Here is a 26198-nt window from a genome sequence, read left to right as displayed (position 1 = left end):
CTTATATATTGAGGTGCTCCTATGTTGGGTACATATATATTTATAATTGTTATATCTTCTTCTTGGATTGATCCCTTGATCATTATGTAGTGTCCTTCCTTGTCTCTTGTAACATTCTTTATTTTAAAGTCTATTTAATCTGATATGAGTATTGCTACTCCAGCTTTCTTTTGATTTTCATTTGCATGGAATGTATTTTTCCATCCCCTCACTTTCAGTCTGTATGTGTCCCTAGGTCTGAAATGGATCTCTTGTAGGCAGCATATATATGAGTCTTGATTTTGTATCCATTCAGCGAGCCTGCGTCTTTTGGTTGGAGCATTTAATCCATTCACGTTTAGGGTAATTATCGATATGTATGTTCCTGTTACTATTTTCTTAATTGTTATGGGTTTGTCTTGGTGGGTCCTTTTCTTCTCTTATGTTTCCCACTTAGAGAAGTTCCTTTAGCATTTGTTGTAGAGCTGGTTTCGTGGTGCTGAATTCTCTTAGCTTTGGTTTGTCTTTAAAACTTTTGATTTCTCCATTGAATCTGAATGAGATACTTGCTGGGTTGAGTACTCTTGGTTGCAGGTTCTTCCCTTTCATCACTTTAAATTTATCATGCCACTCCCTTCTGGTTTGTACATTTTCTGTGGAGAAATCAGCTGTTAACCTTACGGGAGTTCCCTTGTATGTGATTTGTCATTTTTCCCTTGCTGCTTTCAATAATTTTTCTTTGTCTTTAATTTTTGTCAGTTTGATTACTATGTGTCTCGGCATTTTTCTCCTTTGGTTTATCCTGCTTGGGACTCTCTGCGCTTCCTGGACTTGGGTGGCTATTTCTTTTCCCATACTAGGGAAGTTTTTGACTATAATCTCTTCAAATATTTTCTTGAGTCCTTTCTCTCCCTCTTCTCCGTCTGGGACCCCTATAATCCGAATGTTGTTGTGTTTAATGTTGTCCCAGAGGTCTCTTAGGGTGTCTTCATTTATTTTCATTCTTTTTCTTTATTCTGTTCCATGGCAGTGATTTCCACCTTTCTGTCTTCCGGGTCACTTATCCGTTCTTCTGCCACAGTTATTCTGCTACTGATTCCTTCTAGTGTATTTTTCATTTCAGTTATTGTATTGTTCATCTCTGTTAGTTTGTTCTTTAATTCTTCTAGGTGTTTGTTCCTTAATTCTTCTAGGTCTTTGTTAAGCATTTCTTGCATCTTCTCGATCTTTGCCTCCATTCATTTTCCAAGGTCATGGATCATCTTCACTATCATTATTCTGAATTCTTTTTCTGGAAGGTTGCCTATCCCCACCTCATTTCATTGTTTTACTGGGGTTTTATCTTGTTCCTTGATCTGGTATAAAGTCCTCTGCATTTTCATTTTGTCTATCTTTCTGTGAATGTGGTTTTCCTTCCACAGGCTGCAGAATTGTAGTTCTTCTTGCTTCTGCTGTCTGCTCTCCAGTGGATGAGTCTATTTTAGAGGCTTGTGCAAGCTTCCTGATGGGAGGAACTGGTGGTGGGTTGAGCTGGGTGTTGCTCTGGTGGGCAGAGCTTTAATCTGTTTGCGGATTAAATAAAACTTTAATTAAAAGTTTAATCTGCTTGTCTGCTGATGCATGGGGCTGAGTTCCCTCCCTGTTCGTTGTTTGGCCTGAGGTCACCCAGCACTGGAGCCTACCTTGCTCTTGGTGGGGCTAATGGCGGACTCTGGGAGGGATCATGCCAAGGAGTATTTCCCAAAACTTCTGCTGCCAGTGTCGTTGTCCCCACGGTGAGCCACAGCCACTCCCCACCTCTGCAGGAGACCCTCTAAAACTAGCAGATAAGTCTGGTCATTCGTCTATGGGGTCACTGCTCCTTCCCCTGGGTCCTGATGTGCGCACTACTTTGTGTGTGCCCTCCAAGAGTGGAGTCTCTGTTGAGACTGTGAATCTCTGAGTGCAGTTGAGACTCTGAGACTCTGAATGGAGTCACACAGACTCTGGGTCCTGTGAAGCTTTGATGCTTTGTGGTTCTACATATCCTATGGGAGACGGTCCACAGCAGGTGAAGCTAATACTGTCAGTAGAGGTGGTGAAGACAAAGATCTGCAGTTCCGACTAGAGGTGTGATGTACATAGAGGACAAAATAATCTTGTGTGAATGTACTTCAGGCACGTTTAAGATGAATGCAGTCATGTTAATGCCTAACATCTTCTATCTTGTGCCTCTCCTCAGGGACCCCATCCTCAGTTCCTGAAGCTCCAGTAAGTCATGTACAGGTGAATGGAGAGTGGGCTCTGTCCAGTCTGAGCCATGAGTTAACCTGTGTGTATCTTAGGGTACTATGTATTTCTGTGGTGTCTGTTGTAACGTCATCTCTTACATTTCCAATTTATTTGGGCCCTCTCTTTAAAAAAAAAAACAGACTACTGTTGTCCTTTATTTTTACAGAAGTTTAATAAGTGTTTGACCTACTACCCTTACTCTATGTATACTTATTGCAGTGAGATTTTTACTTTTGTTTGTTTTCTTGTTAATATCAACAATTAATGAGACTTCTTTTAAACTACCTTCAACATTGCTTATAAAGCTGTTTCATTATTGATGACAGAGCTTTAATGCAAGTCGTGCTCCAGTTGTAAATTAGAATGCGATGCACAAGCAAAAACCCCCTGAAATTTATGTCTCATTGCTTGTTCTTTTTTAATTTAATTTTTATTTTTTATCAGAGCAAATTTGATTACAATGTTTTGTTTGTTCTAAGTGTGCAATATGTGGTTCTTTCACACATATACATATATCTATTCTTCTTCAGATCCTTTTCCCATGTATGTTATGAGACAATGCTGAGTAGTCTTCTCTTGGTATTCCGTATGTCTCTGGTGATTATATATTTCACATGTGTTTCTATATCTATGTTAACCTCATTATCCTAATGTATCCAGTCCTCACACCTTTCCATTTGGTGAACCATAAGTGTGTTTAATGAATCCGTGATTGCCTTTCTCTGTGGAAATATCTTCATTAGTATCAATTTTTAGCTAACACATATAAGTGATATAATAGGATATGTGTCTTTTACTGTCTGACTTAGAACAATTTGCCTGATTACCTCTAGACTCATCTATGGTGCTGCAAATGGCATTGCTTCATTTTTTTCAATAGCTAGTATTCCGTCTGTACATGTAGCAGTTCTTATTTGTCCACTCACCTCGTGATGGACTTTTTGGTTGCCTCCATGACTTGGCTATTTTAATACTGCTGCAATGCACATTTGTCTGCCTTTGTCTTTCCAATTCTGTCTTCTTGGGTTATAGGTCCAGGAGTGGTCCTCCTGTATCATATAGTAGCTCAATGTTTACCTTTTAAAGGCATCTCCATTCTGTTCTCATTAGTGGCTCTTTCCGGGTTACATCTCACTTAAAGTTCAGGGTATGCAATTCTCCCAACACATTCAGCATTTATTGTTTGTAGTTTTCTTGCTGATACATATTATGGCTGGTGTGATCTGATAACTCTTTGTGGTTGAATTTGCATGTGTCTCATAATCCGTTGAAGTTGAGCTTTAAGGCATGTCCTTTTTATTTTTCAAACGGTGATTACAGCTTAGTTCTTCAAAGTGTTTTCTTAAAGTATGAGTCACATTTTGAAATTTTTTGGCCATTACCTCCCTCAAGACATTTTGAGGGCAGGATTCATTTACAGCCCTGCAGTACTTGTTCACATGAAGTGACCATTAGCACAGGCTTTAAAGCTGCTTTTGAAGGTAATGACCAGAGGGTGGCAGCCTTTCTACGTTCCCCACACTGGTGCTAGGGAAACAGACCTTCTGGCCAGTGGTGTTCCTCAGTTATAAATTAGAGTGGAATGTGGCCGGATAAACCCACCAATGCTGATGTGCTTTATTTTGTTTTTTTTTTTGAAATTTAATTTTTATTTTTTATTGAAGTAATATTCCATTTTGTACATGGACCACTTCTTGGTGCATTCCTCTGTTGATGGACATTTTTGTTGCTTCCAAATGTTGGCTATGGTAAATATTGCTGGAGTGCCGGATTGCCAGCCTGTGACTCTTTGATGCTCACTTTCTCAGGTGATAGGCCCAGCAGTGGGTGTGACTGATTGACTAGTAGCTCAATGTTTCCCTTTTCAAAGCACCTCCATTGTGTTTCATTGGTGGCCCTTACCACGTCCACCTTAGAACTGAGGGTACGCATTTCTCCACAATCCCTTCAGCATTTATTGTTTGCCGCATTTTTGCTAATGGCCGTTCTGACTGCTGTGAATTGATAGGTTTTAGTAATTTGGGTTTGCATGTCTTAAAAATTCCTAAAATTCATCATTTTTCCATGCTTTTTTCTTTTCTATTAAGAAAAGAAAGAAAAAAGTGGGAGTACAATATACCTTTTGAAATTGTCTTCTTGGAAGGTTGCCGTCTTTTGAATTTTTGTCGATTTTTGCCCCCAGGATTTTTTTTGGAGGGCAGGTGTAATTTACAAGGCTGCGAGTTTGGTGAATATTTAGTGACCATTAGCACTGGGTTTAAAACTGCTGTTTTGGGAAACGGCCTCAAGGAGACACCATTTCTCCATTCCCAAATCTGGTTACTAGGGCAACAGAGGCTTTCTGGAAGTCATGTTCCTAGGCTGTAAATTAGAGTGGAATGTGCCAGGAGAAACCCCCATGAGTTTATGTCTCATTACTTCTTCTTGGTTTTTTAAATTTTTTAAATCGGGGTAATGAGTAGAATATTGTTTGTCCTAGGTGTACACAATCTGGTTTATTTGTACATTATATGTGTCTATTCATGTACAGATCCTCTTCCCAGGTAAAATATTCCAGAGTGTTCCATACACTTCCCTTGCTATGTGGTCAGTCTTTTGATATATGTATATAATATGTATTTGTATACGTATCGTAACGCTCTTCTTAATTTATCCATTCCGCCCACCTTTCCTTTTAGATAAGCATAGTGTTTTTCTCATTCTGTGAGTGTCTTTCTCTGTGGAAATACGTTCATTTGTGTCAGTTATTAGATAAGCCTATAAGTGATATCATAGGATATAGGTCTTTTGCTTTCCGACTTACCCCATGTTCTGTGATTATCTCCAAGCTCACCTATTGTGCCTCAAAGAGCAGTGTTTAATCGTTTTCCATGGCTAATATTCCACTGTGTACATGGACCACTTCTTCTTTATCCATTCATTTGTTGATGGACATTTTGGAAGCTTCACTGTCTTGGCTATTGTGAATAGGATGCAGTGCAGATTTTGCAACCTGGGTTTTCTCGCTTCTGGTCTTCTCAAGTGAGAGGCCCAGTGGTGTGACTGCTGGATTGAATGGTAACTCAATTTTTACTTTTAAAGGCAGCTCCTTTCTGTTCTCATTATTGGTTGTTACCACTTTACATCTCACCAGCAGCTAGAGGGTACACAGTTCTCTAAAGCCCCCTCAGTATTTATTGTTTGTAGATTTTTCCTGATCGTCAGTCGACGGGTGTGAGTTGAAAACATTTTGTGGGTTAGATTTGCATGAGTCTAATAATTCCTTCAGTTGAGCTTTTATCCATTTTCCTTTTCTTTATAAAAGAGAGTGAGACAAACTTACCTCTTCATACTATCTTCTTGAAACATTTTCCTGTTTTGAATTTTTTTTCTCCATTCCCTACATCCGCATAATTTTTTAGGGCAGGTGTCCTTTACAGCCCTGAGTCCTTGTGAATGTCAAGTGACCATTAGCTGTGGGCTTAAAGCCGCTCTTGCGGGAAACAGCCACAAGGCGGCAGCATTTCTTCCTTTCCAACTCTGGGTTCTTGGGCAACAGAGCTTTCCTGAAAATCGTTAGTAGCCTGCAAATTAGAGTGGAATGTGCCAGGGCAAACCCCCAAGACCTTATATCTCCTTACTTCTTGTTTGTTTTTTACATTTAATTTTTATGAATTATCAGAGCAAATTTGATAAAAAAAATATTTTGTTTCTCCTAGGTGTACAGAATCTGGTTCATTATATCAGTGTATCTGTCTATTTATCTTTGGATCCTTTACCATGTCGGTTATTACAGAGTGTTGAGTAGACATTTCTTGGTATTCCATAGGTATTTTGTGATTATATATTTCATATGTATTAGCACATGTCCGTTAACCCCCATATCCTAATTCATCCATTCCTTACACGTATCCATTTGGTTAAACGTAATTTTGTTTTCTTAATCCATCCTTTTCCTTCTCTTGGAAATAAGTTCGTGGGTATCAATATTTTGGTAACACCTATGAGTGATGTCATAGGATATCTGTCTTTCCGTTTCTTTCTTACTTCAAGTTGGGTGATGATCTTTAGGTCCTTCTATGGTGGTGCAAACGGCACAGTTTCATTCTTTTCCATGGCTAATATTCCATTGTGTACATGGACCACTTCTTCCTTGTACATTTTTCTGCCGATAGACACTTTGATTTCTTCCAAGTCTTGGCTATGGTAAATGTTCCTGTAGTGCAGGATTGCCAGCCTGTATCTTTTTCATTCCGGTCTGCTCAGGTGATAGGCGCATCAAAGGGCCTACCAGATCACATGGTAGCTCAATTTTTGCCTTTAAACGCACCACCATTCTTTTCTCACTACTGGCTGTTACTAGTTTATCTCCCTGCAGCAGCCAGAGGGGACACAGGTGTCGAAAACCCTTTCAGCATTCATTCATTGTAGACTATTCTCCTGATCATCATTCAGACGGCTTGAGGTGAACGTCTCTGTAGATTGGATTTGCAAGGCTTTATTAATTGCTACTGTTGAGCATTTTTACATTCCCTTTTCCTTTCTAAAGAAAAAAAAGCAAGAAAAGACAAAATGTGTGTAACATATGCCTCTTGAAATTGCCTTCTTGAAATGCTGACGTCTTTTGAATTTTGTGTTCGCTTTGCGACCGCAGGATTTTTTTGAAGGCAGGTGTCATTTACAGGCCTGCAATTCTTTTGAATATTAAGTGACCATTAGCGCTGGGTTTAAAGCTGCTGTTGTGTGAAACGGCCAGAAGGCGGCAGCACTTCTCCTTACCAAATCTGGTTACTAGGGCAACAGAGCTGTATTGCAAGTTGTGCTGTAGGTTGTAAATTAGAACGGAAGGTGCCAGGGAAAGCCTCTTAAGATTATGTCTCATTATTTCTTGTTCGTTTATTAATTTAATTTTTATTCTTTATCACAGCCAACTTCATTGCAATGTTTTGTTTGTTCTAGGTGTGGTCCTTTTACACATATACAGGTATCTATCTTTCTTCGGATCCTTTTCCCATGTAGGTTATGACACAGTATTGAGTAGTCTTCCGTTGGTATTCCGTAGGACTTTGGTAATTATATATTTCACATGTGTTTCTATACCTCTGTTAACCCCAATATCCTAATGGATCCAATCCTCACACCTTTCCATTTGGTGAACCATAAGTTTGTTCAATGAATCTGTGATTGCCTTTCTCTGTGGAAATATCTTCATTGGTATCAACGTTTAGGTAACACCTATAAGTGATATGATAGGATATGTGCCTTTCGCTTTCTCACTTACTGCGAGTTGCGTGATTACTTCTAGACTCATCTATGGTGCTGCAAATGGCATTGTTTCATTTTCTCCAAGGCTAGTGTTCCATCTCTACATGCAGCAGTTCTTCTTTGTCCACCCATCTGTTGGTGGACTTTTTGGTTACTTCCATATCTTGGCTATTGTAATACCGTGCAGTGCAGAATTTTCCTGCCTGTGTCTTTCCAATTCTGTCTTCTTAGGTTATAGGTCCAGGAATGGGCCTGCTGGATCATATGGTAGCTCAATGTTTACCTTTTAAAGGCATCTCCATTCTGTTCTCATTAGTGGCTCTTTCCAGGGTACGTCCCACTTCAAGTTGAGGGTATGCATTTCTCCACAACACCTTCAGCATTTATTGTTTATAGTTTTCCAGCTGATGGTTATTCTGAGTGGTGTGAGCTGATACCTCTTTGTGGTTGAACTGGCATGTGTCTCATAATCCGTTGAAGTTGAGCTTTAAGGCATGTCCTTTTTATTTTTCAAACAGTGATTACAGCTTAGTTCTTCAAAGTGTTTTCTTAAAGTATATGTCACATTTTGAAATGTTTTGGCCATTACGTCTCCCAAGACATTTTGAGGGCAGGTTTCATTTACAGCCCTGCAGTATTTGTTCACATGAAGTGACCATTAGCACAGGCTTTAAAGCTGCTTTTGCAGGTAACGGCCAGAGGGTGGCAGCCTTTCTACGTTCCCCACGCTGGTGCTAGGGAAAGAGACTTTCCTGCCATTGGTGTTCCTCGGTTATAAATTAGAGAGGAATGTGCCCGGATAAACACCCAAAAGCTTATGTCTCCATACTTATGTTGGTTTTAAAATTTAATTTATATTTGTTATTGGAGTAATATTCCATTGTGTACATGGACCACTTCTTCTTGGTGCATTCCTCAGTTGATGGACATTTTCGTTGCTTCCAATTGTTGGCTATGGTAAATATTGCTGGAGTGCAGGATTGCCAGTCTGTGAGTTTTTGATTCTCATTTTCTCATGTGATAGGCCCAGCAGTGGCTATGACTGATTGACTGGTAGCTCAGTGTTTCCCTTTTCAAAGCACCTCCATTGTGTTTTCATTAGTGGCTCTTACCATGTCCCCTTTAGAACTCCAAAATCGCTTCAGCATTTATTGCTTGCAGCATTTTTGCTAATGGCCCTTCTGACTGCTGTGAGCTGCTAGGTTTTTGTAATTTGGGTTTGCATGTCTGTATAAATTCCTAAAATTCATCATTTTTCCAGGCCTTTTTCTTTTCTGTTAAAAAAAAGAGAAAATAGTGTGAGTACAATATACCTCTTGGAATTTTTTTCTTGGTAGGTTGCCGTCTTTTGAAATTTTTGTTCGATTTTCAACCCCAGGAATTTTTTGGTGGGCGGATGTCATTACAGGACTGCAAGTTTGATGAATATTTAGTGACCACTAGCTGTGTGTTTAAAGCTGCTATTGTGTGAAAAGGCCACAAGGAGGCAGTACTTCTCCATTCCCCCATCTGGGTACTAGGGCAGCAAAGCCTTACTTGAAGTCGTGTTCCTAGGTTGTAAATTAGAATGGAATGTGCCAGGAAATACCCCCATGAGTTTATGTCTAATTACTTCTCGTTGGTTGTTTTAATTTTTTAAATCGGGGTAATGATTAGAATATTGTTTATCCTAGGTGTACACAATCTGGTTGATTTGTACATTATATATGTCTATTCATGTACAGATCGTCTTCCCATGTAAATTATTAGAGTGTTCCATAGACCTCCCTTGCTATATGGTCCGTCTTTACGTTATATGTATTGAATAGGTATTGGATACGTATGGTAACCCTAATCTTAATTTATCCATTCCCCCGACCTTTCCTTTTAGATGAGCATAGTTTGTTTTCTAAGTCTGTGAGTGTCTTTCCCTGTGGCGATATGTTCATTTGTGTCCGTTGTTAGATAACACCTATACGTGATATCATAGGATATATGTCTTTTGCTTTCCGACTTGCCTCATGTTCTGTGATTATCTCTAGGCTCATCTATGGTGTCTCAAAGAGCAGCGTTTCATTGTTTTCCGTGGCTAATATTCCATTGTGTACATGGACCACTTCTTCTTTATCCATTCATCTGTTGATGGACCTTTCGGTTGCTTCCATGTCTTGGCTATTGTGAATAAGGCTGCAGTGCAGCCTTTGCAGCCTGTGTCTTCTCGATTCTGGTCTTCTCAGGTGAGAGGCCCAGCGGTGGGCCTGCTGCATCGAATGGTAGCTCAATTTTTACTTTTAAAGGCAGCTCCTTTCTGTTCTAACTATTGGCTCTTATCACTTTACATCTCACCAGCAGCTAGAGGGGACACAGTTCTCTCAAACCCCTTCAGCATTTATTGTTTGTAACCTTTTTGCTGGTGGTCAGTCGACTGGCTTGAGTTGAAACCTTTTTGTAGATTAGGTTTGCAGGAGTCTAATGATTCCTGATGTTGAGCTTTTATCCGCTTTCCTTTTTTTAGAAAGAGAGTGAGTAAAACTTACCTCTTCATACTATCTTCTTGAAAATTTTGCCTGTTTTCAATTTTGGGGTCATTCCCTACCTCAGGACATTTGTTGAGGGCGGGTGTCCTTTACAGCCCTGAGTCCTTGTGAATGTTAAGTGACTGTCAGCTGTGGGTTTAAAGCCGCCCTTGCGGGAAATGGCCACAAGGCGGCAGCATTTCTACATCTCCAACTCTGGGTTTTTGGGCAACAGAGCTTTCCTGGAAATCGTGTTAGTAGGCTGCAGATTAGAGTGGAATGTGCCAGGGCAAACCCCCAAGAGCTTATGTCTCCTTACTTCTTGTTTGTTTTTTAAATTTAATTTTTCTTTATTATCAGAGCCAATTTGATAAAAATGTTGTGTGTGTTTTAGGTGTACACAATCTGGTTCATTATATCTATGTATCTATCTATTCATCTTTGGATCCTTTCCCGTGTAGGTTATTTACACAGTGTGGAGTAGACCTCTCTTGGTATTCCATAGGTATTTTGTGATTATTTATGTCATATGTATTAGTACATGTCCGTTAACCTCCATATCCTAATTCATCCATTCCTTACACCTTTCCATTTGGTTAAACATAATTTTGTTTTCTTAATCCATGCGTGTCCTTCTCTTGGAAATAAGTTCATGGGTATCGATTTTTAGGTAACTCCTACAAGTGATGTCATAGGATATCTGTCTTTCAGTTTCTCTCTCACTTCAAGTTGGGTGATTATCTCTGGTCCTTCAATGGTGGTGCAAACGGCCCTGTTTCATTCTTTTCCATGTCTAGTATTCCATTGTGAAGATGGACCACTTCTTCTTTGTGCATTTTTGTGTTGATGGACATTTTGGTTTCTTCCAAGTCTTGGCTATGGTAAATGCTGCTGCAATGCAGGATTGCCAGCCTGTGTCTTTTCGACTCTGTTCTGCTCAGTTGATCCGCCCATCAGTGGGCCTACCAGATCACATGGTAGCTCAATTGTTACCTTTAACCACACCTCCATTCTCTTCTCAACCCTGGCTGTTACCGGTTTACATCCCACCAGCAGCTAGAGGGTACACAGTTCTCTAAAACCCATTCAGCACTTATTCTTTGAAGACTTTTTCGCTGGAGATCATTCTGACGGCTGAGAGGTGAACGTTTTTGTACATTGGATTTGCATGGCTTTATTAATTCCTGATGTTGAGCATTGTTCCGTGCCCCTTTTTTTCTTAAAGAAAAGAAACGAAAGAAAAGACAAAATGAGCGTAACATGGGCCTCTTGAGCTTCACTTCTTGAAATGTTGTCGCGTTTTGAATTTTTTGGTCGAATTTCGACCGCAGGATATTTTTTGTGGGCAGGTGTCATTTAGAGGCCTGCCATTATTTTGAATATTAAGTGACCATTAGCACTGGGTTTAAAGCTGCTGTTGTGTGAAACGGCCACAAGGCGGCAACTGTTCTCACTTCCCAAATCTGGTTACTAGGGCAACAGTGCTTTAATGGAAGTTGTGTTCTGATTGTAAATTGGAATGCAATGTGCCAGAAAAAGCCCCTTAAGTTTATGTCTCCTTACTTCTTTTTCTTTTTTAAATTTAATTTTCATGTTTTATTGAAGCAAATTTGATTGCAATGTTTTGTTTGTTCTCGGTGTGCAAGATGTGGTTCTTTTACACATATACATATATCTCTTCTTCTTCGGATCCTATTCCCATGTAGGTTATGACACAGTGTTGAGTGGTTTTGTCTTGGTATTCCGTAGGTCTTTGGTGATTATATATTGCACATGTGTTTCTATATCTCTGTTAACCCCAATATCCTAATGTATACAATCCTCAGACCTTTCCATTTGGTGAACCATAAGTTTGTTCAATGAATCTGTGATTGCCTTTCTCTGTGGAAATATCTTCATTGGTATCAACGTTTAGGTAACACCTATAAGTGATATGATAGGATATGTGCCTTTCGCTTTCTCACTTACTACAAGTTGCGTGATTACTTCTAGACTCATCTATGGTGCTGCAAATGGCATTGTTTTATTTTCTCCAAGGCTAGTGTTCCATCTCTACATGCAGCAGTTCTTCTTTGTCCACCCATCTGTTGGTGGACTTTTTGGTTACTTCCATATCTTGGCTATTGTAATACCGTGCAGTGCAGAATTTTCCTGCCTGTGTCTTTCCAATTCTGTCTTCTTAGGTTAGGTCCAGGAATGGGCCTGCTGGATCATATGGTAGCTCAATGTTTACCTTTTAAAGGCATCTCCATTCTGTTCTCATTAGTGGCTCTTTCCAGGGTACGTCCCACTTCAAGTTGAGGGTATGCATTTCTCCACAACACCTTCAGCATTTATTGTTTATAGTTTTCCAGCTGATGGTTATTCTGAGTGGTGTGAGCTGATACCTCTTTGTGGTTGAACTGGCATGTGTCTCATAATCCGTTGAAGTTGAGCTTTAAGGCATGTCCTTTTTATTTTTCAAACAGTGATTACAGCTTAGTTCTTCAAAGTGTTTTCTTAAAGTATGTGTCACATTTCGAAAATTTTAGCCATTACATCCCCCAAGACATTTTGTGGGAAGGTTTCATTTACAGTCCTGCAGTACTTGTTCACATGAAGTGACCATTAGCACAGGCTTTAAAGCTGCTTTTGCAGGTAATGGCCAGAGGGCGGCAGCCTTTTTATGTTCCCCACACTGGTGCTAGGTAAACATACCTTCCTGCCAGTGGTGTTCCTCAGTTATAAATTAGAGAGGAATGTGCCTGGATAAAGCCACAAACGCTTATGTCTCCTTACTTATGTTTGTTTTTAAATTGAATTTATATTTGTTATTGGAGGAATATTCCATAATGTACATGGACCACTTCTTGTTGGTGCATTCCTCAGTTGATGGACATTTTCGTTGCTTCCAAGTGTTGGCTATGGTAAATATTGCTGGAGTGGAGTATTGTCAGTCAGTGAGTTTATGATTCTCATTTTCTCATGTGATAGGCCTAGGAGTGGGTATGACTGATTGACTGGTAGCTCAATGTTTACCTTTTCAAAGCACCTCCATTGTGTTTTCCTTTGTGGCTCTTACCGCGTCCCCCTTAGAACCGAGGGTATGAATTTCTCTACAATTCCTTCAGCATTTATAGTTTGCCGCATTCTTGCTAATGGTCAATCTGACTGCTGTGACCTGATAGCTTTTTGTAAGTTGGGTTTGCATATCTTTAAAAACTACTAAAATTAATCATTTTCTATGCCTTTTTCTTTTCCGTTAAGAATAAAGTGTGAGTACAATATATCTCTTGAAATTGTCTTCTTGGAAGGTTGCCCTCTTTTGAATTTTTGGTCGATAGTCGACCCCAGGATTTATTTGGAGGGCAGATGTCATTACAGAACTGCAAGTTTGGTGAACATTTAATGACCATTAGCACTGGGTTTAAAGCTGCTGTTGTGGGAAACGGCAACAAGGAGGCAGCATTTCTCCATTCCCAAATCTGGGTATTAGGGCAGCAGAGCCTTTCTGGAAGTCGTGATCCTAGGTTGTAAGTTAGAATGGAATGTGCCAGGAGGAACGCCCATAAGTTTATATCTCATTACTTCTTCTTGGTTTTTAAAATTTTTTTAATCGGGGTAATGATTAGATATTGTTTGCCCAGATGTACACAATCTGGTTCATTTCTACAATATATATATATATCTATTCATGTGCAGATCCTCTTTCCACGTAAAATATTACAGAGTGTTCCATAGACCTCTCTTGCTCTATGGTCGGTCTTTTTGATATATATTTATAATATATATTTGTATACGTATGGTAATGCTTATCTTAATTTACCCATTCTTCCCACCTTTCCTTTTAGATAAACATACTTAATTTCTAAGTCTGTGAGTGTCTTTCTCTGTGGAAATATGTTCATTTGTGTTAGTTACTAGATAACGCCTATAAGTGATATCATACGATATAGGTCTTTTTCTTTCTGACTTACCTCATATTCTGTGATTATCTCCAAGTTCATCTATGGTGCCTCAAATAGAAGTGTTTCATTGTTTTCCATGGCTAATATTCTATTGTGAACGTGGACCACTTCTTCTTTATCTATACATCTGTTGATGGACATTTTGGTTGCTTCATTGTCTTGGCTATTGTGAATAAGGCTTCAGTGCAGCTTTTGCAGCCCAGGTCTTCTCGACTCTGGTCTTCTCAGGTGAGAGGCCCAATGGTGTGACTACTGGATTGAATGGTACCTCAAGTTTTACTTTTAATCGTAGCTCCTTTCTGTTCTCATTATTGGCTCTTATCACTTTACATCTCACCAGCAGCTAGAAGGTACACAGTTCTCTAAATCCCCTTCAGAATTTATTGTTTGTAGACTTTTTGCTGATGGTCAGTCGACTGGTGTGAGTTGAAACCTTTTTGTAGATTAGATTTGCAGGAGTCTAATAATTCCTGAGGTTGAGCTTTCACCCATTTTCCTTTATTTAAAACAGAGAGTGAATCAAACTTACCTCTTCATACTATCGTCTTGAAAAATTTGCCAGTTTTGAATTTTATTGTCCGTTCCCTACCTCAGCACAGTTGTTTAGGGCAGGTGTCCTTTACAGCCCTGAGTCCTTGTGCATGTTAAGAGACCATTAGCTGTGGGCTTAAAGCCGCTCTTGCAGAAAACGGCCACAAGGCAGTAGAATTTCTACATTTCCAACTCTGGGTTTTTGGGCAGCACAGTCTTCCTGGAAATCTTGCTATTAGGCTGCAAATTAGAGTGGAATGTGCCAGGGCAAATCCCCAAGAGCTTATATCTCCTTACTTCTTGTTTGTTTCATAAATTTAATTTTTATTAATTATCAGAGCAAACTTGATAAAAATATTTTGCTTCTCCTAGGTGTACAGAATCTGGTTCATTATATCAATGTATCTATCTTTGGATTCTTTACCGTGTAGGTTATTACAGAGTGTTGCATAGACCTCACTTGGTATTCCATAGTATTTTGTGATTATATATTTCATATGTATTAGTATATATCTGTTAACCCCCATATCCTAATTCACACATTCCTTACACGTTGCCATTTGGTTAAAGATAATTTTTTCTCTTAATCCATGCTTTTCCTTCTCTTGGAAATAAGTTCATGAGTATAAATTTTTAGGTAACACCTAGAAGTGATGTCATAGGATATCTCTCTTTCAGTTTCTTTCTTCAATTTGGATCATTATCTCTGGGTCCTTATATGGTGGTGCAAACGGCACTGTTTCATTGTTTTCCATGGCTAATATTCCATTGTTTACATGGACCATTTCCTCTTTGTGCATTTTTCTGTTGATGGACATTTTGGTTTCTTCCAAGTCTTGGCTATGTTAAATGTTCCTGCAGTGCAGGGTTGCCAGCCTGTGGCTTTTCCATTCTGCTCTGCTCAGGTGATAGGTGCATCAAAGGACCTACCAGATCACATGGTAGCTCAATTTTTACCCTTAAACGCACCTCCATTATGTTCTCACTACTGGCTGTTAGAAGTTTACATCCCCCGAGGAGCTAGAGGGTACACAGTTCTCTGAAACCCCTTCAGCATTTTTTCTTTGTAGACTTTTTGCTGAAGAACATTCTGAGGGCTGTGAGGTGAACATTTCTGTAATTGGATTTGCATGGCTTTATTAATTGCTGATGTTGCGCATTTTTCAAGTCCCTTTTATTTTAGAGGGAAAAAAAAGACAAAATGTGCATAAAATATTCCTCTTGAAATTGTCTTGTTGAAATGTTGACGTCTTTTGAATTTTCTGGTCGATTTACGACCCCAGGATTTTTTTTTTGATACCAGGTGTCATTTACAGGCCTGCAGTTATTTTGAATATTTAGTGACAATTACCCCTGTTGTGTGAAACGACCAGAAGGCGGCAGCACTTCTCCTTACCAAATCTGTTTACTATGGCAACAGAGCCATAATGGAAGTTGTGTCATAGGTTGTAAATTAGAACGGAATGTGCCAGGAAAAGCCCCTTAAGATTATGTCTCATTACTTCTTGTTCGTTTCTTTAATTTAATTTTTATTCTTTATCACAGCAAATTAGATTACAATGTTTTATTCTAGCTGTGCAAGATGTGGTTCTTTTACACATATACATATATCCATTCTTCTTCAGATCTTTTTCCCATGTAGGTTATGACACAATATTGAGTAGTCTTCTCTTGGTATTCCGTAGGTTTTTGGTGATTATGTATTTCACATGTGTTTGTATATCTCTGTTAACCTCAATATCATAATGTATCCGATCCTCACACCTTTCCATCTGGTGAGCCATAAGTTGGTTTAATGAATGTGTGATTGGCTTTCTCTCTGGAAATACCTTCATTGGTATCAATTTTTAGGTAACACCCATAAGTGATATGATAGAATATGTGTCTTTCACTTTCTCACTTACTACCAGTTGCATGGTTACGTCTACACTCCTCTATGGTCCTGCAAATGGCATTGTTTCATTTTTTACCCTTGGCTAATATTCCATCTGTACATGTACCTGTTCTTTGTCCACTCGTCTCTTGATGGACGTTTTGGTTGCTTCCATGTCTTGGCTATTGTAATACTTCTACAGTGCAGATTTGTCTGCCTGTGTCTTTCCAATTCTGTCTTCTTAGGATATAGCCCGAGAAGTCGTCCTTCTGGATCATATAGTAGCTCAAGGTTTACCTTTTAAAGGCACCTCCATTCTGTTCCCATTAGTGGCTCTTACAAGGTTACATCCCACTTCAAACTGAGGGTATGCATTTCTCCAAAACCTGTTCAGCATTGATCGTTTGTAGTTGTTTTGCTGATGGTTATTCTGAGTGGTGTGAGCTGATACCTCTTTGTGGTTGGATTTGCATGTGTCTCCTACTCCCTTGAAATTGAGTTTTCAGGCATGTCCTTTTATTTTTCAAACTGTTATTACAGGTGACTTCTTCAAATTGTTTTCTTCAAGTATGTGCCACATTTTGAAAAATTTGGCCTTTACCTGCCTCAAGACATTTTAAGGGCAGGTTTCATTTGAAGCCCTGCAGTACTTGTGCAAATGAAGTGCCCCTTAGCACAGATTTAAAAGGTATCGGCCAGAGGGCAGCAGCATTTCTACATTCTCCACTCTGGTACTGAGGGAAACAGACCTTCCTGCCAGTGGTGTTTCTCAGTTACAAATTAGAGTGGAATGTGCCCAGATAAACCCAGCAAAGTTGATGTCTCATAATTTTGTCTGTTTATGAAATTTAATTTATACTTTTTAGTGGAGTAATATTCCATTCTGTACATGGACCACTTCTTCTTTGTGCATTCCTCTGTTGATGAACATTTTCGTTGCTTCCGAGTGTTGCCTATGGTAAATAGTGCTGGAGTGCAGTATTGCCAGCCTGTGACTTCTGATTCTCCTTTTCTCAGGTGATAGGCCCAACAGTGGGTATGATTCATTGACTGGTAGCTCAGTGTTTACCTTTTCAAAGCACTTGCATTGTGTTTTCATTAGTGACTCTTATCATGTCCCAATTAGCACCGAGGGTACGCATTTTTCCACAACCCCTTCAGCATTTATTGTTATTAGAATGTTTGTTAATGGCCATTATGACTGGTCTGGGCTGATAGGTTTTTGTCATTTGGACTTATTGTCTTTAATAATTCCTAATATTCAGCATTTTCCCACACCTTTCTCTGATATTTAGAAAAAAATGTGAGTACAATATACCTCTTGAAATTGTCTTCTTGGAAGGTTGCCCTCTTTTGGACTTTGTCGTCGATTTTCAACGCCAGTATTTTTTTGGAGAGCAGGTGTCATTTACAGGCCTGCAATGATTGTGAATATTTAGTGACCATTAGCACTGGGTTTAAAGCTGGTGTTGTGGGAAACGGCCACAAGGCGGCAGCATTTCTGCATTCCCAAATCTGTTTACTAGGGCAGCACAACCTTTCTGGAAGTCCTGTTACTAGGCTGTAAATTAGAATGGAATGTGCCAGGAAAAAGCCCCTGAAGTTTATGTCTCCTTACTTCCTGTTTGTTGTTTTTATTGTTTTAATCGGGGTATTGATTTCAATACAGTTTGTCCTAGGTGTACACAATCTGGTTCATTCTTACATCATATATATGTATTCATGTACGGATCCTTTTTCCATGTAAAGGATTACAGAGTGTTCTGTACACCTCCCTTGCTATGTGCTTGGGTTTTTTGATATTATGTACTTAATCTGTATTTGTATAGGTATGGTAAACCTAATCTTAATTTATCCATCGCCACCACCTTTCCTTTTAGATAAGCATAGTGTGTTTTCTAAGTCTGTGTGTGTCTTTCTGTGTGGAAATATGTCCAGTTTTGTCAGTTGCTAGGTAACACTTGTAAGTCATATCATAGGATATATGTCTTTTGTTTTCCAACTTACCTCATGTTCTATGATTATCTATAGGCTCATCTATGGTACCTGAAAGAGCAGTGTTTCATTGTTTTCCATGGCTAATAGTCCATTGTGTACATGGACCACTTCTTCTTTATCCATTCATCTGTTGATGGACATTTAGGTTGCTTCCATGTCTTGGCTATTGTGAATAAGGCTGAAGTGCAGCTTTTGTGGCCTCTGTCTTCTGGATTCTGGCCTTCTCAGGTGAGAGGCCCAGCGGTGGGCCTGTTGCATCGAATGTTAGCTCAAGTTTTACTTTTAAATGCAGCTCCTTTCTGTTCTCATAATTGGCTCTTACCACTTTACATCTCACCAGCAGATAGAGGGTACACAATTCTCAAAAAACACTTCAGCATTTATTATTTGTAGACTTTTTGTTGATGGTCAGTTGACCTGTGTAAGTTGAAACCTTTATGTCGATTATATTTGCATGCATGTACTAATTCCTGAGGTTAAGCTTTCATCCATTTTCCTCTTTTTTAAAAGACAATGAGTAAAACTTTCGTCTTCATACTATCTTCTTGAAAAATTTTCCTCTTTTGAATTTTGTTGGCCATTTCCTACATCAGGTCACTTTTTGAGGGCAGGTGTCCTTTACCGGCCTGAGTCCTTGTGAATGTTAAGTGACCATTAGCTGTGGGCTTAAAGCCACTCTTGCGGGTAATGGCCACAAGGCGGAAGCATTTCTACATTTCCAACTCTGAGTTTTTGGGCAAAAGAGCCTTCCTGGAAATCGTGTTAGTAGGCTGCAAATTAGAGGGGAATGATGTGCCAGCGCAAACCCCCAAGAGCTTATATCTCCTTACTTGTTGTTTTAATTTAATTTTTATTAGGTATCAGAGCAAATTTGATAAAAATGTTGTTTCTCCTAGGTGTACAGAATCTGGTTCATCTTATCAATATATCTGTCTATTCATCTTTGGGTCCTTTCCCGTGTAGGTTATTACAGAGTGTTGAGTAGACCTCTCTTGCTATTGCATACGTATTTAGTGATTATATATTTCATATGTCTTAGTACATATCTGTTAACCCCCATATCGTAATTCATCAATTCTTTACACCTTTCCAATTCATTAAACGTAATTTTATTTTCTTAGTCCATGCTTTTCCTTCTCTTGGAAATAAGTTCATGGGTATCAATTTTTAGGTAACACCTAGAAGTCATGTCATAGGATATCTGTCTTTCACTTTCTTTCTTCAAGTTGGGTGATTATCTCTAGGTCCTTATATGGTGGTGCAAACGACACTGTTTCATTGTTTTTCGTGGCTAATATTCCATTGTATACATGGACCATTTCTTCTTTGTGCATTTTTCTGTTGATGGACATTTTGGTTTCTTCCAAGTCTTGGCTATGTTAAATGTTCCTGTAGTGCAGTTTTGCCATCCTGTGTCTTTATCATTCGGGTCTGCTCAGGTGATAGGCGCATCAAAGGACCTATCAGATCCCATGGTAGCTCAATTTTTACCCTTAAACGCACCTCCATTATGTTCTCACTATTGACTGTTACCAGTTTATATCCCCCCAGCAGCTAGAGGGTACACAGTTCTCTCAAACCACATCAGCATTTATTCTTTGTAGACTTTTTGCTGATGGTCAGTCGACTGGTGTGAGTTGAAACCTTTTTGTAGATTACATTTGCATGAGTCTAATAATTCCTGAGGTTGAGCTTCTATCCATTTTCCTTTTTATAACAAGAGAGTAAGTCAAACTTACTGCTTCATACTACGTTCTTGAAAATTTTGCCGTTTTTGAATTTTTTTGGCCATTCCTCACCTCAGTACATTTTTTGAGGGCAGGTGTCGTTTACAGCCCTGAGTCCTTGTGAATGTTAAGTGACCATTAGCTGTGGGTTTAAAGACGCTCCTGCAGGAAACGGCCACAAGGCGGCAGCATTTCTACATTTACAACTCTGAGATTTTGGACAACAGAGCCTTCCTGGAAATCGTGTTAGTAGGCTGCAAATTAGAGTGGAATGTGCCAGGGCACACCCCAAAGAGCTTATATCTCCTTACTTCATTTTTGTTTTTTAAATTTAATTTTTATTTATTATCAGAACAAATTTTATAAAAATGTGTTTGTTCTAGGTGTACAGATTCTAGTTCATTATATCTATGTATCTATCTATTCATCTTTGGTTCCTTTCCCGTGTAAGTTACTACAGAGTAATTAGCTCAATTTTTAACTTTAAATGCACCACCATTCTATTCTCTAAACTGTCTGTTACCAGTTTACATCCCAGCAGCAGCTAGAGGGCACAGAGTTCTTTAAAACCCTTTCAGCATTCATGTTTTGTAGACTATTTTGCTGATGATCATTCTGATGATGGTAAGGTGAACGTCTTTATAGATTGCATTTGCATGGCTTTATTAGTTCCTGATATTGAGCATTATTCCATGCAATTTTTTAAACCAAAAAAAAGAAAGAAAAGACAAAATGTGTGCAAAATATGCCTCTTGATATTGTCTTTTTGACATGTTGACATGTTTTGAATTTGCTGGTCGATTTACGACCCCAGGAATTTTTTGAGGTCTGGTGTCCTTTACAGTCCTGCACATATTTTGAATATTAAGTGACCATTACCTCTTGGTTTAAAGCTGCTGTTGTGTGAAACAGCACAAGGCGGCAGCATTTCTCCTTTACCAAATCTGGTTACCAGGGCAACAGAGCTTTAATGGAAAACCTGTTCTAGTTTGAAAATTAGAATGCAATGTGCCAGGAAAAAATCTTTTTAAGTTTATGCCTCATTATTTCTTGTTCATATTTTTAATTTAATTTTTATTTTGTATCACAGCTAATTAGATTACCATTTTTTTTGTTGTTGTTCTAGGTGTGCAAGATGTGGTTCTTTCACACATATACATATATGTATTCTTCTTCGGATTCTTTTCTCAGGTACGTAATGACACAATGTTGTGTGGTCTTCTCTTGGTATTCCGTAGGTCTTTGGTGATTATATATTTCACATGTGTTTGCATATCTCTGTTAACCCCAATATCGTAATGTATCTAATCCACATACCTTTCGATTTGGGGAACCATAAGTTTGTTTAATGAATCTGTGATTGCCTTTCTCTCTGGAAATATATTCATTGGTATCAATTGTTAGGTAACACCTATAGGTGATATATGTTAGGTGTGTTTCAGTTTCTCACTTACTACAAGTTGCCTGATTATCTCTAGACTCATCTGTGGTGCTGCAAATGGCATTGCTTCTTTTTTTCCCGAGCTAATATTCCATCTCTACATGTAGCAGTTCTTCTTTGTCCACCCATCTGTTGATGGACTTTTGGTTGCTTCCATGTCTTGGCTATTGTAATACTGCTGCAGTGCAGATTTGCCTGCCTGTGTCTTTCCAATTCTGTCTTCTTATGTTATAGGCCCAGGAATGGGCCTGCTGGATCATATAGTAGCTCAATGTTTACCTTTTAAAGGCACCTCCATGCTGTTCCTATTAGTGGCTGTTACCAGGTTACGTCCCAGTTCAAATTAAGGGTATGCATTTCTCCACAAACTCTTCAGCATTGATCGTTTGTGGTTTCTTTCCTTATGGTTATCCTGAATGGTGTGAGCTGATACCTCTGTGTGGTTGGATTTGCATGTGTCTCATAATCCCTTTAAATTGAGCTTTCAGGCATGTTCTTTTATTTTTCAAATGGCTATTACAGCTTAGTTTTTCAAATGGTTTTCTTGAAATATGTACCACATTTTGAAATATTTTGGACTTTACCCACCTAGAGACATGATGAGGGCAGGTTTCCTTTACAGCCCTGAAGGACTTGTTCATATGAAATGACAATTAGCATAGGTTTTAAAGCTGCTTTTGCAGGTAATGGCCAGGGATGGAGCATTTCATAATTCTATGAAATGTAATAGAAAACAAAATATATAGTTTTTTCTTTTAAATTTCCATTGTTACGTTTTAAAAGTACAATTATAATTGAAGTTCTTTGTAACAAGAGAAATTTAAAAAGATTAAAGGAAAAGATAATATTTTACCACTTACCACCCTTTACCGTTTACTGAAACGACCAGCGTAATGTGTAGATTTCTCATTTTATCCAGGAGTTCTATACATCTGGAATATCATATTTCACTTTAGAAAAACAGATTTACCTCTCAAACATTTTACAGGCTACATAACTGTCCATAGAAGAAAAGTACCAACTATTTCAGACTTAGCTTTTTGAAGGACACTCAGGTTACATTCTGTTTTATGTTCTTGTTCTGCTAATTTGTTTTGACACCAGAAAATAAATTTAAAATACAAAAAAAAAATAAAGTTTGGGGTAAGTATTAGGGTTTAGGGTATGTGTTGGGGTTATTTTACAGGTGAGAATTAGGGTACAGGATAGGGATAGGTTACGCATTAGTGCTAGGGCATGGGTTAGGGAACAGGCTAGGGTTAGGGTTAGGGTTAGGGTTAGGGCATGGGTTGGGTTATGGGGTAGGGAACGGCTATGTCTTAAGGTACGGGTTACGTTTAGGGTATGGGTGAGGATTAGGGTTAGTGTATGCATTAGCGTACAGGATAGGGTACGGCTACGGGTTAGGGTTAGAATAAGGGTTAGGGTACTGTTTAGTGTTAGGGTATGGGTTAGGATTAGGGTAAGGTTTAGTGTATTCGTTAGGGATAGGATTAGGGAATGGGTAGGGTTTAGGGTACAGGTTAGGATACGACAACAGTTTAGGGTTAGCGTACGTGTTAGGGTACGGATTGGTGTTAGAGTAAGGGTTAGGATTAGGGTACGGGTTAGTGTAAGACTTTGGGTAAGGTTTAGCGTTAGGGTTAGGGTGTGGGGACGGTTCGGTTACAGGTTAGGATTAGATTTAGGATTAGAGAACGGGGACGGAGTAGGGTACAGGTTAGGGTACGACAACGGTTTAGGGTGAGCGTACAGGTTAGGGTACAGGTTAGTGTTAGCCTACGGGTTAGGATTAGGGGATGGGTTAGGGTAAGGGTCAGGGTTAGGGGACGGGAATGGTTTAGGGTACAGGTTAGGGTACAACGCTTAAGGGTGAGCGTAAGTGTTAGGGTATGGGTTAGTGTTAGCGTACGGGTTAGGATTAGGGGACGGGTTCGGGTAAGGCTTTGGGTAAGGGTTAGGGTTAGGGTTGGGGATGGGTATGTGGACGGTTTAGGGTACAAGTAAGAGTATGACAATGGTTTAGGGTGAGCGTACGTGTTAGGGTACAGGTTAGTGTTAGCGAACGGGTTAGGATTAGTGGAGGGGTTAGGGTAAGGCTTCAGGTAAGGGTTAGGTTTAGGGTTAGGGTTAGGGTTAGGGGACGGGGACGGTTTAGGGTCCGTGTGAGGGTACGACAACTGTTTAGGGTGAGCGTACGTGTGAGGGCACCGGTTAGTGTTAGTGTACGGGTTAGGATTAGGGGACGGGTGAGAGTAAGGATTCGGGTAAGGGTAAGGTTTAGGGTTCAGGCTAGGGTTAGGGTTACGGGACGGGGACGGTTTAGAGTCCGGATGAGGGTACGACAGCGGTTTCGGCTGAGCGTACGTGTGAGGGTACGGGTTAGTGTTAGCGTACGGGTTAGGATTACGGGACGGGTGAGGGTAAGGCTTCGGGTAAGGCTTAGGGTTCGGGCTAGGGTTAGGGTTAGGGGACGGGGATGGTTTAGGGTCCGGGTGAGGGTAGGACAACGGTTTAGGGTGAGCGTACGTGTGAGGGCACGGGTTAGTGTTAGCGTACGGGTTAGGATTAGGGGACGGGTGACGGTAAGGTTTCGGGTAAGGGTTAGAGATAGGGTTCGGGCTAGGGTTACAGTTATGGGACGGAGATGGTTTAGGGTCTGGGTGAGGGTATGACAACGGTTTAGGGTGAGCGTACTGTGAGGGCACGGGTTAGTGTTAGCGTACGGTTTAAGATTAGGTGACGGTTGAGGGTAAGGCTTCGGGTAAGGGTTAGGGTTAGGGTTCGGGCTAGGGTTAGCGTTAGGGGATGGGAACGGTTTAGGGTGGGGGTGATGGTACGACAACGGATTAGGGTGAGCGTACGTGTGGGGGCACGGGTTAGTGTTAGCGTACGGTTTAAGATTAGGTGACGGTTGAGGGTAAGGCTTCGGGTAAGGGTTAGGGTTCGGGCTTGGGTTAGGGTTAGGTGACGGGGACGGTTTAGGGTCCGGCTGAGGGTACGACAACTGTTTAGGGTGAGCGTACGTGTGAGGGCACGGGTTAGTGTTAGCGTACGGGTTAGGAATAGGGGACGAGTGAGAGTAAGGCTTCGGTTAAGGGTAAGGGTTAGGGTTCAGGCTAGGGTTAGGGTTAGGGGATGGGGACGGGTTAGGGTCCGGGTGAGGGTACGACAGAGGTTTAGGCTGAGCGTACGTGTGAGGGCACGGGTTATTTTTAGCATATGGGTTAGGATTAGGGGACGTGTGAGGGTAAGCCTTTGGGTAAGGGTTAGGGTTAGGGTTCGGTCTAGGGTTAGGGTTAGGGGACGGGGACGTTTTAGGGTTTGGGTGAGAGTACGACAAAGGTTTAGGGTGAGCGTACGTGTGAGGGCACGGGTTAGTGTTAGCGTACGGGTTAGGATTAGGGGACGGGTGAGGGTAGGGCTTCGGGTAAGGTTTGGGGTTACGGTTCGCGCTAGGATTAGGGTTAGGGGACGGGGACGGTTTAGGGTCCGGGTGCGGGTACGACAATGGTTTACGGTGAGCGTACGTGTGAGGGCACGGGTTCGTGTTAGCGTACGGGTTAGGATTACGGGATGGGTGAGAGTAAGGCTTCTGGTAAAGGTTAGGGTTTGGCTAGGGTTAGGGTTAGGGGACGGGGACGGTTTAGGGTCCGGGTAAGGGTATGACAACGGTTTGGGGTGAGCGTACTTGGAGGGCAAGGGTTAGCGTTAGCGCACGGGTTAGGATTAGGGGAAGGGTGAGGGTAAGGCTTTGGGTAAGGGTTAGGGTTAGGGTTCGGGCTAGGGTTAGGGTACGACAACGGTTTAGAGTGAGCGTATGTGTGAGGGCACGGGTTAGTGTTAGCGTACGGGTTAGGATTAGGGGCCGGGTGAGGGTAAGGCTTCGGGTAAGGGTTAGGGTTAGGTTTCCAGCTAGGGTTAGGGGACGGGGACGGTGTAGGGTACAGGTTAGGGCATGGCAATGGTTTAGGGTGAGCGTACGTGTGAGGGCACGGGTTAGTGTTAGCGTACGGTTTAGGATTAGGGGACGGGTGAGAGTAAGGCTTCGGGTAAGGGTTAGGGTTAGGGTTCGGGCTAGGGTTAGGGTTAGGGGACGGGGACGGTTTAGGGTCCGGGTGAGGGCACAGCAACAGTTTAGAGTGATCGTACGTGTGAGGGTATGGGTTAGTGTTAGCGTACGGGATAGGATTAGGGGACGGGTGAGGGTAAGGCTTCGGGTAAGGGTTAGGGTTAGGATTCAGGCTACGATTAGGGTTAGGGGACGGTGACGGTTTAGGGTACAGGTAGGGCACAGCAATGGTTTAGGGTGAGCGTACGTGTGAGAGCACGGGTTAGTGTTAGCGTATGGCTTAGGATTAGGGGACGGGTGAGCGTAAGGCTTCGGGTAAGGGTTAGGGTTCAGGCTAGGATTAGGGTTAGGGGACGGGGACGGTTTACGGTCCGGGTGAGGGTACGACAACAGTTTAGGGTGAGCGTACGTGTGAGGGCACGGGTTAGTGTTAGCGTACGGGTTAGGATTAGGGGACGAGTGAGGGTAAGGCTTTCGGTAAGGGATAGGGTTAGGGTTCGGGCTAGGGTTAGGGGACGGGGAAGGTTTAGGATTCGGGTAAGTGTACGACAACGGTTTAGTGTGAGTGTACGTGTGAGGGCACGGGTTAGTGTTAGCGTACGGGTTAGGATTAGGGGACG

Source organism: Leucopleurus acutus (genome assembly GCF_964270905.1).
Source record: "Leucopleurus acutus genome assembly, chromosome: 14".
Taxonomy (NCBI): domain Eukaryota; kingdom Metazoa; phylum Chordata; class Mammalia; order Artiodactyla; family Delphinidae; genus Leucopleurus; species Leucopleurus acutus.
Note: the sequence above shows the minus strand (reverse complement) of the source record.